At 33.6% G+C, this 13,596-nt stretch overlaps 1 long non-coding RNA gene across 1 annotated transcript; it reads right to left on the reverse strand.

Moving 5' to 3' along the window:
- Nucleotides 1–2,289: 2,289 nt before the first annotated feature.
- On the reverse strand, nucleotides 2,290–4,922 carry LOC127836587 (uncharacterized). Its single transcript, XR_008028832.1, has 3 exons — nucleotides 4,841–4,922; nucleotides 4,181–4,273; nucleotides 2,290–2,452 (listed from the first exon to the last, which is right to left on the reverse strand). It is a non-coding gene; the product is annotated as an uncharacterized LOC127836587 (long non-coding RNA).
- Nucleotides 4,923–13,596: the final 8,674 nt, after the last annotated feature.

The following is a 13,596-nucleotide window of genomic DNA, read 5'->3' on the forward strand; positions in this document are numbered from 1 at the left end:
GGGCGCTAATGTGTCTTCTTTGCTGCATTTTATGAAATTCGTCTTCAATGTATAATTTGTCTTGCCTATTTTGTGTTATTGTAACATATAATATCAATATATTACAATTTAACACCTATAACAAATCGTATAATCTCGCTGTAACAGCGTACATTGTAAGTAACGACCAGAATGCGCGGATTTTGTTTATTTATAGCTAATTTAACGAATATTATCAACTGAAGCAGAATATATCTCGTTAATTATTAATAAGTATTTAGTTACTGTGTTGAAATTGATAAACATGATCAATCTGGAACACGAAGCTAAAACGGAATACAATCGGTACGAAACATAGAGTATGTGGGGTAAGTGGAAACAGACAACGTTCTTAACGCCTATTGTTAAAAGCATACATGAAGAGAGAACACAGTGTTTTAAGCATGAACATTGTATCAATCTTTTAATACACCATTAATCCGAGGTCCAATTTGCAAGTTGTTGAAATAGGAACTATCAACAATTTGGAAACAGAATAAAAAAATTCGTTAAAATTATTCCTGTTTTTTTTCTGATATCCAAATCAAGGTGCCTGAACCACGTGACTTTTTCGGCTATGTGTGGGACAATCGGATGTAAACAAAACGTCGCTTCAGGTAACGTTTTTGATAATCTCTTCCTTATTTCAAAATCATTTTCAAAAAAACAAAGACGAGTGCCCGGTCATTGTAAAAAGACACAACTTTGTTAAGTTTGCGCTAAATTAATTAAGTATTTTTTCCAAAAAGTGCAACCGCGTGTTTGAAAACACATGAAGTGAAATGCTATGTGTGGTATATTTTTTGTTCAATCAACAAAAACATTGATTATAATATTTTAGGGTTTAAAAAATAGGGCGGACATTGTTATTCTTCATAGATAAGCTACTTACATTGTATGTTTGCGCAAATACATCTAATTCGGAGTGTGTGTATATAAATGTTATACTGCTATGTGTGGGACACATTTTTTAAATGCTATGTGTGGTATACAAGAATTTGCCCGTCAGTTCTGCATTTAATCTGAACACAGTTTTGTAAGAATCTAGAACATAAACTTTAGTCTGTCCTGAAAATATATCAAATTAATCAAATGTTACATTATTGAATACTGAAGTAATCGTGTAATGATTAAACAATTTATGTTTAACGGAACATAATTCTTATAAAAGCATACATGTTATGTTGAAAAATAATATTTCTTTTGTTTTACTTATTGTCTTTAAATAAATATAATGATTGATATTTCTGCCTGATTATTGAATTTGGTCAATTTTTTAATGAATGACAAAGAAAATAAGATCACATGCTTTAAAATGGGTTTTACTTCTATTGTTTTTCAGACTTCAAAAGGATTAGTCGAACGATCTGTAACGCTTTTAAGGTTCGAAGCTGTGTAAGAACTACATGAACACCATCAAACCACACGGAAGGTGATATGTGGCAAGTTAATTATCAAAACCACAGTGACAGAGACAGGGGCCCCGCTTCATTCTGTGATGTTTTTGGAAAGCTATTTCAACTAACTATGCAAACATACCATTTAACATGTATTTTTGCATAAGCAAAACAAAGTGTGTGTATTGATTTGTGTGTATATTTATGGGTTTTGTATCCATGTTATTACTAAAATTGATTAGATGAATATAAAATCTGATTATGTGTGTTAATAAAACAGGTGTTTCAAAACAAATAACAATTTAAATCCAATGATGCTTGTTTGTGGTCTATTCCAATATCATCTCCATATGAACATCTTCGAATCCATTAATGCTTGTTTGTGGTCTATTCCAATATTATTTCCATATGAATATCTTCATTATATCAAAATAAACACGTCATTAATAATAACATTACTTTATAACTAGCATGCACATGTAACAATAGAAATTAAAGCACCAAAATACATAAAGAAGTGCATTAGAATTCACAAAGAAATTGTATCAGTCAATTTATGAATTTGCAAATCTTGCTATTCAAACATATGAATGCTCCAATTAAGTCATAACAAATGATAATCGCCAAAACGTTTTGACTTGTGGGGGTTATTATACCAACAAACATATTGAATTGCATCAATACTTCATTTACTTAAATTCAAATAAAATCTGAATAACTGAAGATAGTTTGAGATGTTTCATGAAAATACTCATTCGCCCCGGTCATGAAAAGGCGCTGCAAAGTCTTGTTACCACTGCACTAAGTAATTAACATTAAATCATATAATGTTGTTCAATTTGTTGAGATGTCAAATTTTTATGTAATGTTTACTTTGGTTGTTTTCTTTCCCTGCAATACTTGCACCATCTGGTAATAAAACAAACAGTCATTTAAACTTTTGAACATTTACTATACATGTTTGTATATGACAACTTTTCATTGATCAAGATATCAGTACGTTTCTTGAAGGTGCTTCCAAAAATACTTTAATCTCCCTGAAAAGAACAAAATACAAATGAAATAAACTGTTAAACTAAAAAAAATTAGCATGCGTGATTAGGGCTGCAACAATATACCGGTATATCGGTATATATCGCAATACGCAATCCGCATATTGTATTGCGATATGATTTTCATCATACCGGTACGAAAATTTTACAAAAATTCATTCACATTTCGTCCAGAAAAGCCATCCGAAATAATGACAAAAAGGTAAACAAAACAAAGCAGTGTAAATTATTTTTTACGTAAAAATGGCATTCTAAAAAGTGTATTATACGGAGTAGCGTTGTTACATGGGAGCATTCATTCGATGCTTTTGAACAGATAATCGTTGAATTAATTGCGCACAGCTGTAAATGTTTCGTTTGATTCTGATTTGAGCATTATTTGTAATCCGAATTTCGGAAACACGCTTCCAAATTTGAATGCTAACGCGACAATAAAAAATTATAGCATCAAATAAAAAGTGCTTTATCCTTTGTCTCAATAAAAAGCGCGCGAAAATTATACAGACATGTAGAACGTCGCATGGAAAGTATGGGTGTATTTTGTGTTGTATAAAAACGGGAACATCACGTCAGCTGAATTACGAGTGTTCAGTGGGAAAAACGCCCCGGTTGGACGTTATTTCATCACATCTTTAAATAGTAACAATTGCAAAAATGTATTTGATACTTAAGAAAATTTGCGAATGTTTGTGTTTCTTATTATTCTTGAGCACATTTATAGTAAATATTTACCTGAATTTGCTTTAAAATTGGAATTTATGGGATTATCGGGTAATTGGCAAGTTATAATTTTGGTACAAGTTAGCAATATATTGCGATATATTGCAATACAGGTTTTTGAACTGACAATATATTGCAGTACGGTTTTTGGCGTATTGTTGCAGCACTATGCGTGATATATCAGATAGCTCAATAGGATTTAGATACAAATACATGATTTTCCAGAAAAAATGTTATTGATCCTAGTGTCTATTTGTTTAAAAATGCTGAATGATCCAGGGGTTTTTCAGCACTGTCTGCGCCTCCGAAAAACCGAAATTATTTTTTTTTCAATTTCCCAAAAAAAATAATAATTTATTTTTATTTTTTTTTAAGAATGAAGTGTCTTATAACCTGTGTGACTAACCAGTGTTTGTTTTGGTAAAAAAATATCTGCTATAAGGATTTGACTTCACAGGTCTTATCTCAGATTGTAACTGTAACTGAAAAACAAAACTGCAATACTTGAATAAACGTTGAACAGGCCCAATATTGCGTCTGTTTATATAAAGAAGACTGAATAACAAATAAAAACTACTTTATTTGTTAAACCACTGAATTATTTGAGCAAAATGAATTCAAAAAAAATTCCCAAATGAGCCGTTTCATCGAAGCAACAATTCCCATAATGGCCAATTTTGTCGATAAAAAATTCCCAATGTTGTCAGACTCCTTTTCCCAAATTAGGCAGAAAAATCCCTGTGATCTCTTTATGCTTATTTAATAACTATCATTACAGTCAAAAATGCCTACACATTCCTGCTAAAAACATACAACTAACACTTTTTGTAGTTTTGTTGCAATAATATTCACATGACATCTTGCACAAACAATCCTTACGATATTGTGTATTAAACAAGTGCATTAGTTGGCAGTAACACTTCACTGAAAATTCTACATTTTGTAACAATCAATTTTATAGAAACAAACAAGAAAACGTTTGCCCTACGGAACTATTTTCCTGTCCGTGCGTGGGTGGCTTTGTGTTAGGAGATCCCCGACCGTGTTTTGACCTCTCTGCCACACTGTTCGCAAACAAATGGCATTCTAAAAGTAAACAAAACATGAATATAAGTTATCGACGATCATGATAATTTGTAGTAACATGAACGTAGGATTATCATATTTAAGGCGCTCAAAACACTACCAACAATGTTTATTGACCAACTTTTGTTATTCAGACAGACTTTAAATATTATTGACGTTAATGTCAATCTTTCGATTCTCTAGTTTAGTTTGTATACCACACATAGCATTTAAAAAATTTGTCCCACACATAGCATCATTACATTTTCATACACACACTCAGAATCAGATGTATTTGCGCAAACATACAATGTATGTAGCTTCTCTATGAAGAATTACAATGTCCGCCCTATTTTTTAAACCCTCGACAACATTGTAATCAACGTTTTTGTTGATCGAATAAAAAATATACCACACATAGCATTTCACTTCGTGTGTCTTCAAGCACGCGGTTGCACTTTTTGGAAAAATTACTTAATTAATTTAGCGCAAACTTAACAAAGTTGTGTCTTTAGACAATGACCGGGCACTCGTCTTTGTTTTTTTAAAAATGGTTTTGAAATAATGAAGAAATTATCAGAAACGTACCTGAAGCGACGTTTTGTTTACATCCGATTGTCCCACACATAGCCGAAAAAGTCACGTGGTTCAGGCACCTTGAAAATGTTTATCGGGTAATTTAAAGCATGGCGTCACTGCCGTGTTTGTTATTTTGAATGACAGTAATTGAGTGTGTTGATGCGTTAGATGCATTATAATTTAGTCTCAATGAGAGTTGGTAATATTTTAAAGCCATATAAGCATGTATATCTTTGAGTATAAACAGGGGCCTATACAGACAAATAAAGTTTGTATAGCCTAATAATAGGTCCCTGGTATAAGCCATTTAGAGTCATGCGTATTGAGTTATTGCCACTTTGTCTTACTATCAGGGTATTTGTGCACCTGACCTGTTCTACTTTAGCACCTGAGTCAAGGTATTTTGAAAATCTACCGACAAGTAGTATTATTGCAATTTACGCAGTGTAATGTCTCATTTTTGTATTTTATTTTCCTGATCACATACGATATGTATTGTGTTATTAAGGGCCTGAAAGGCCCAAAGTCGCTCACCTGAGATACAAAGGAACTGACCTGTTTTGTGAAGCCCCAAGATATTATTTGAACAAACGTTCTGACCAACTTTCATGAAAAGTGAAATATAAATGTTACTGTTAGATTGCTACCAAGGTCTAACTATAGCCATATTAGGATAAATTCCCTGATCCGTTGCGGCCATGTTTTTTTACAGACCGGAAATATTTTTAAACTGATTCAAGATATCATTAAACCAGAACTATTTTCAAACTCGTCAAAGATATTGTTGTGATAAATCTTCTGACCAAGTTTAATTAAGATCAGGCAATAAATATGGCCTCTAGAGTGTTAACAATGTTTTACTAAAGTAATATATAGACCGCCCCATTTAGGTCATGTTTTTCAATAAACTAGAACCATTTTTGAACTTGTTCAAGATATCATTAGAACAAATGTACTGACCATGCTTCATGAAAATTGGATTATAATTGTGACTTTAAGTGTGTTAACAAGTTTTTACTATAGCCATAAAAGGAAGCAAGGGACAAAATTGTCACAAAACCAGGTTTTCAAATTGAAAAAAAAGTCTGATAAAGGGAGACTACTCAAATTGAACTGATTGTTTATAATTAACCCCCCTTTGTTTCAAAATATATCTATTTTTAGTCGTGGCGACCTTGACCTTGAATATATTGACGTAATTCTTTCGTGCGACACACCGTCCATTGATGTTGAACAAATGTGCAAACGATTTTAAAATCTCACAATGAATGACATAGTTATCGCCCGGACAAGCTCATTTATGGCCATTTTTGACCTTTGAACTCAAAGTGTGACCTTGACCTTGAAGATATCGACGTAATTCTTTCGCGCGACACACCGTCTAATGATGTTGAACAAATGTGCAAATAATGATTTTAAAATCTCACAATGAACGACATAGTTATGGCCCGGACAAGATATTATTTAAACAAATCTTCTGATCAAGTTTCATGAAGATGTGAAATAAATGTGGCCTCTAGAGTGTTTACAAGGTTTAACCATATAAGGCAAAATGCCCTGCCCTCTGGTGGCCATGTTTTTCAACAGACCAGAATCATTTTGGAACTCAATCAAGATGTCATTAGGGCGTATGTGGTAACCAAGTTTCATACATATCAGACCATAAATTTGGCCTCTAGGGTGTTAACATGATTTTACTATAGCCATATAAGGAAAAATGCCCCGCTGAATGGCGGCCATGTTTTTCAACAAACCGGAACCATTTCCGAACTCATCAAAAAATCTTTGGGACGAATCTTGTGACCAAGTTTCCTGAAGATCGGACGATAAATGTGGCTTCAAGAGCGTTAACAAGGTTTAACTTTAGCCATATAAAGCCATATAAGGAAAAATGCCAGAACCCCTGGTGGCCATGTTTTTCAACCAACTGGAACCATTTTCAAACTATTTCTAGATAGTATTGGGAAATAATCTTCATGACCAAGTTTCATGATGATCGGACAATGAATGTAGCTTCAAGAGTGTTAACAAGGTTTTACCATAGCCATATATAGCCATATAAGGAAAAATGGCCAGCCCCTTTGCGACCATGTTTTTCAAACAACTGGAACCATTTTCGAACTCGTCCAATATATCATTGTGACAAATCTTATGACCAAGTTTCATGAGGATTGGACAATAAATGTGATCTCTAAGGTGTTAACAAGGTTTTACTTTAGCCATATAAAAAAATGGTCCATTACCTGGGGGCAAGGTTTTTTAACCAACCAGAACCATTTTCAAACTCTTCTGACTAACATTTATGAAGATCGGACAATAAATGTTGCCACTATAGTTTTAACAAGGTTTTACTATAGCCATATTTAGCTATATTAGGAAAAATGCCCCGCCCCCTGGGGGCCATATTTTTTCAAGCAACTGTAACCATTTTTTTAACTAATCCAAGTTATCGTTTAGGCAAATCTTCTGACCAAATTTCATGGAGATTGGACAATAAATGTGGCATCTATAGTGTTTCCAAGGAAAATGTTGACGCCGCACAATGGAAAAAAAGCGATCACAAAAGCTCACCATGAGCACATTGTGCTCAGGTGAGCTAAAAATATACCTAATGTGAGGAAAATGCTTAACCTCACTTACATAGCTCAACTTCATTTGGGCTGTGCTCTACAAAAGGGTGTTTAATTGACTGCGTCAAGTGTCAGCACGGACTAATCAGGAATGACACTTTTTGCTTTTATGATATTTTTTCATTTAAAGAAAGTCTCTCTTTAGCAAAAATCCAGTTAAGGCGGAGAGTGTTGTCCCTGATTAGCCTGTGGGGACTGCGTTAAACACCTTTTTCACAGAGCGAGGCTCATTTGTATGAGTTTTCAGTTAGGAACTATGTATAAAATAAGTTTTACATTGAAAGGTATGAAATCAGCTGACAGGAGGAGAATACACCCTCGCGAAGGATGAATACATACAGGTAAGTGTAAAATAAAGGACTGCTATATTTATAAAACAAGAGCATCGAATAACGGGTGCCAACGCTTGGCTGCGGGTTCATTTTTGTCATAAATGAAAACTTTTTTTTTTAGAGTTCCGTGACCTTGACCTTTGACCTAGTGACCTAAAAATGGGTGTGGTGTGTAGAACCCCCCCCCCCCGAAAGATAATAACAATTACAGGTAAGTTTCAAAACAAGAGGCCTGAAAGGCCAAAAGTCGCTCACCTGAGATAAAAGTGAACTGACCTGTTATATGTGGCCCAAGATATAAGCTCAATTATTGTTCTTACCAAGTTTCATGACAGGTGAAATATAAATGTAGATTTTAGAGTGCTAACAAGGTTTGACTATAGCCTTATAAGGATAAATTTCCCTCCCCTGGCATCAATGTTTTTCAAGCAACCAGAACCATATTTAGAGTGATATCAAGTTTTTACAAAAGGCATATTAGGAAAAATGACCCTCCCCCTGGTGGCCATGTTTTTCAAGCAACTGGAACCATTTTCGAACTTGCCCAAAATATTACCGGTATTGGAAAAATCTTTTCACCAAGTTACATGATGATCAGACAATAAATGTGGCCTTTAGAGTGTAAACACTGTTTTACTATAGCCATATAAGGAAAAATGCCTGGCCCCTTTCGACCATGTTTTCAACAGACCAGAACCTCTTTTGAACTCTTCGAAGATATCATTAGAACAAATCTTTCGACCAAGTTTCATGAAAATTGGACAAAAGATGTGACTTATAGGGTTTTACAAGTTTTTATTATAGCAATATAAGGAAAAATGCCCCCCCCCTTGCAGCTATGTTTTTCAATCAACCAGAACCATTTGCCAATTCGTCCAAGATATCATTGGGAAAAATCCTCTTACCAACTTTCATGAAGTTCGGACAATAAATGTAGCCTTTAGAGTATTAACAAGGCTCTACTATATCCATATAATGAAAAATGCCCACCCCCCTGGTGGCCATGTTTTTCAAGCAACCACAACCACTTTCGAAATGGTCCATGATATCATTGGATCTTCTGACCAAGTTTTATAATGATCGGACAATAAATGTGGCCTCTAGAGTGTTAACACGGTTTATCTTAAGCCATGTAAGGAAAAATGCCCCGCCCCCTGGTGGCCATGTTTTTCAAGCAACCACAACCATTTTCGAACTGGTCCATGATATCATTGGATCTTCTGACCAAGTTTTATGATGATCGGACAATAAATGTGGCATTTAGAGTGATAACAAGGTTTATTTTAAGCCATGAAAGGTTAAATGCCCCGCCCCATGGCGGCCATGTTTTTCAACCGACTGGAACCATTTTTTAACGCATCCAAGATATATAATTAGAACAACCAGAAGATTCATGAAGATCAGACAATAAATAGAGCGTCTAGAGTGTTAACAAGGGTTTACTATAGCCAAATATATCCATTTAAGGAAAAATTCCCTACCCCCCGGCAGCAATGTTTTTCAAGCAACTGAAACCATTTTCAAACTGGTCCAATATATTATTAGGACAAGTCTTCTTATTTAATTTCATGATGATCGGACAATAAATGCAGTCTTTAGAGTGTTAACAAGGTTTTACTATGGCCATATAAGGAAAAATGCCCCACCCCCTGATGGTCATGTTTTTAACCAACCGGAACCATTTTTGAACGCATCCAATATATTGAGACAAATCTAATGACCAAGTTTTATGGAGATTGTACAATAAGTGATTATGTAGTCTCTAGAGTTTAAACAAGGTTTTATTATAGCCTTATATATCCATATAAGGAAAAATTCCCCGCCCCCTGTCAGCGACCAACCGGAACCATTTTCATTCTCGTCCAAGATATCATTTGCACTTATCTTCTGACTAAATTTCATTAGGTTCTGACAATAAAAGTTGCCTCTAGAGTGTTAACAAGGCAAATGTTGACGCTGCACAAAAGGCGATCGCATACGTTCACTATGATCAACATCTGCTCAGGTGAGCTAAAAAGGGCTGCTATATTTATAAACTAAATTTTACATTGAAAGGTAAGATATCAGCTGAAAGGAGGAGAAATCAACCCCTCCCCCTGAAGGTAAATACACCAGGTAAGTGTAAGAATAAAGGACTGCTCATCACCTGAGTACCATAATGAAAACCAGTCACCAAGACTCGTGTGTCAGATTTATTAACAGTTAAAAAACAGTTGACGACTAGACGAACATCCGGAATATCAATCTGAAAATGATCAGATGTCAAATTTGTATTTTAAACATGAAACATAAAGTTCACGTTATAGACACATAATTAAATAAATTAGCTTAATATGCATAGATAGCATTGTTCTCGTTCAGGATTCGTTCCTTGCACAAGATTGTGGTAAGAGCATGGAACATCGCTACCACCCACACGATCAACATACGCCTGATCACCTACGACCGGATGGTGTACACCGATTTGGACAACCAACACGTAAAGTGGTTTTCATAGATTCGATTTTCGTAATACATTTATTGAAAAAGCAGTTGTTGATGATGATATTAATGAATACATATATATATATATATATATATATATATATATATATATATATATATATATATATATATATAGATATATATATATATATAATATATAATATATATATATATATATATATATATATATATATATATATAAATTTATTTATTTATTTATTTATATATATATATTCTTGTTGAAGAATATTTCATTTAAATCGACATTTGATGATAATATTCAATTAAGGAAGTCACATTATCAATTGCCGGGTAATGAACAGCACTGACTTGTTATAAAACAGTGTTTTCGTTAACACATATTTTTTATTCGAGAAAGCATAACACATATTTTTCATTGACTCTTGAAAACAATAATGATTATCGAATGAATAACATTACGACATGCTCAAGCTTGATCTTTTTGAGAGAATTTAAAAGAACAGCAACACATACATTAAAATATATGTTGCACGGAAATAATCTTTACATTAGAAATGTAAAAATAAATCGACTTTTTTATATTGCGCATGGCGATTGTCACTAAGATACAAATGTAATACAAAACCAATAAGTAAATTAGAGCAGAGTGACCCAAATAGCAATAACCTTATGGCAAAATCATTAATTGATAACAGTATTGTACAGTTCACAACAGAGATCGATTTGATAATTACTGTCAATTCGATAGTTGTCTGCCACTTGGTGTTTGCTAATCAAACATACATTACAATCGCCTTAATGGCACGTAGTTGTACAGATTTGATAACGTTCCAGTTAAGGTAGGTAACGTATTCAATTCAATTTAAGACCTAATCATTATCTCATGTATGGTTCAGTGTGGGCTTCAATTTCAAGGACTGTTATTTTGAATAACAGTAGTATTAATAGATGTCGCGAAAGTCTGAAATTCATTATTGAATTTTAACATTTCATACAAGTGCGCCAACACTATTTATAATTTTATTTAGGCTGACGCAGAAAAATAACATTAATTATCTTACTCTTCAACAGGTTAAAATAGTGCCCATACCTATTGTATTCCGATTAATATTTGTTGTCTTCCGAATTAGTAGTGGTATTTAATATTACCTAAAATGAACATTACTCTATGGAAAACATTGTCCAGACTTTGTCAGAGCTAAAGCTTCAAAACCTTTAGATCATGTTTCTTTAATGTGTCACGTTGATTGGTTCGATTTATGGCTTGTTGGTTCCCTATTGATTTTTGCGTCCCTGTGTCGAAAGACACATAACTATTACAGTGAAAAGAGACGGATTACTCAAGTTTGCATAGCTGTGGACGTTAACAAAAATTAAGCGTCATATTTTGTGCCTATCCTCATATAGTTCAGCTGTAAATTTATCAATGAGGTTATCATTTAGTACTTTGCTCATCACATGAAATATCTCATGTAATCAAACACTAGATAGATAATAAAGTTTAAATGTTAGGATACCAGTTTAATGATGTCTTGTTTTATCGTTCACAAGTGCGTTTAATGTGTCAGATATCACCATATTGACTGTTACATATTTATCTCAAACAAAGATAGTAATGATATAGGATTGTGTTTGACTGCCAAGTAACACACTACATATAGAAGACTTAAGACTGCAGTAATTGGGATGTATATTGACAAAGCACCTTTACCCGTGCCGAATCAGACGATCACGAGTTCGATCCGTACATATAACTTGTGTGCGGATTGGTTATACAATCATTTCTATGGCATTTCTATGGCAATTCTCACACTATATCTTTTTAAAGAATAACAATTGTCAGTTAATGGCTTAGATATATACACTTAGTACTAATAAAAATGTTCATGTTAGTTTTAATTTTAAAGCCACATAAATACTCAAAATTAACGATTATTTCGTAAAATATTTCGTAAAATAAAGTTAACCTATTAAAAGATCATTGTTCCACAATTTCAACGCTAGATGTGGTTTAGTTTCATGGATTAGAAAAGACACAAAATGCCCGTTTGTATAGTGTGTGACAATTTATTCCAGGTGACTTTCCTCCCGCGACGATATCAGAATATTTACGTGCGAATGCGAACGGGAACTACGTCGTCCTTCCAACGCTTCCCGACGCCAATCATAAATGCCTAAAAATAAAAACGAGCATTGTGTATCTCGTTAAATCTATGTTACCATTCCACATCAAGCGTTGACATTTTGGCTATTGCTAAAAGGAACACAAATTAAGTATGGGCTAACGTTATTATACGAAATAGTTTACGAATTATTTGTTGATTTTTAGTATTTATGTGTCTTTTATTTGTTCGTATAACAAAGTGTGTTTTTTTCGTAAACGTAAAATGTACTTAATATGCTACAGGTATAAATATAATAAAGGTAGATTAAATCCATGCACAGTATTATGCAGACACAAACACAGTTTTCACCCACACAGGTGAATGTGTTATGTTATGATAATAGAAACAATTTTTGAATTGAATACCCTAAGCTAAAACAAAAATACAGTCAAAACTGGTTCGGAAATTCCACTAAATATAACAGAAGATTTTCAATCTTGTATACGTTACCGCAAGTATAATTATATATATTATGTCTGATTTATATAAACGGACGCATAACCAATGGAATTTAGACACATAAATACACTTTAAAAAAAATAAACTTAAATTTCGAAACATGTTCGACAAAACATGACATTTAAAACATCGATTCGATACTGGATGCAGATTCTTGACAAATTTCAGTAACATGAAAAATACTCTCCTAGATTTAATGGTGTATTTAAATTGGTTTAAAACTAGTCATTCATTTGTTTACATGTACCTCGTTCTGGAAAAACACGACTTAATGCATGTGCGTAAAATGTCGTCTCAGATAAGCCTGTGCAGTCCGCAGTGACGACACTTTAAGCCTAGACTGGATGTTTGCTAAGATGAAACTTCCTTTAAACGAAAAATTCCATAAAAGCGGAAAGTGTCGTCGCTGGTTAGCCTGTGTGGAATGCACAGGCTAATCTGGAACGACACTTTACGCACATACATTAAACCGAGGCTAATATGAGTGTAGCTCTTAAAGTGAACACTTTCGACCATGAACATGCACAATCTAAAGGTTGTGCAAGGTATAGCGTTTTCTCATAAAAGTATTTGATTACCCAAAAGTATGTCAATACATGTAAACAGTCATACAGGTATTTGTCTTTACATGGTCATTGTTTTGTTTGTAAAATGTACAAATCACGATCGGCTTTTTTAAACGTCAATATCTTTGTTCGTAGAATAATACGCGA

Source organism: Dreissena polymorpha, chromosome 6, assembly GCF_020536995.1.
Source record: "Dreissena polymorpha isolate Duluth1 chromosome 6, UMN_Dpol_1.0, whole genome shotgun sequence".
Classification (NCBI taxonomy): Eukaryota; Metazoa; Mollusca; class Bivalvia; order Myida; family Dreissenidae; genus Dreissena; species Dreissena polymorpha.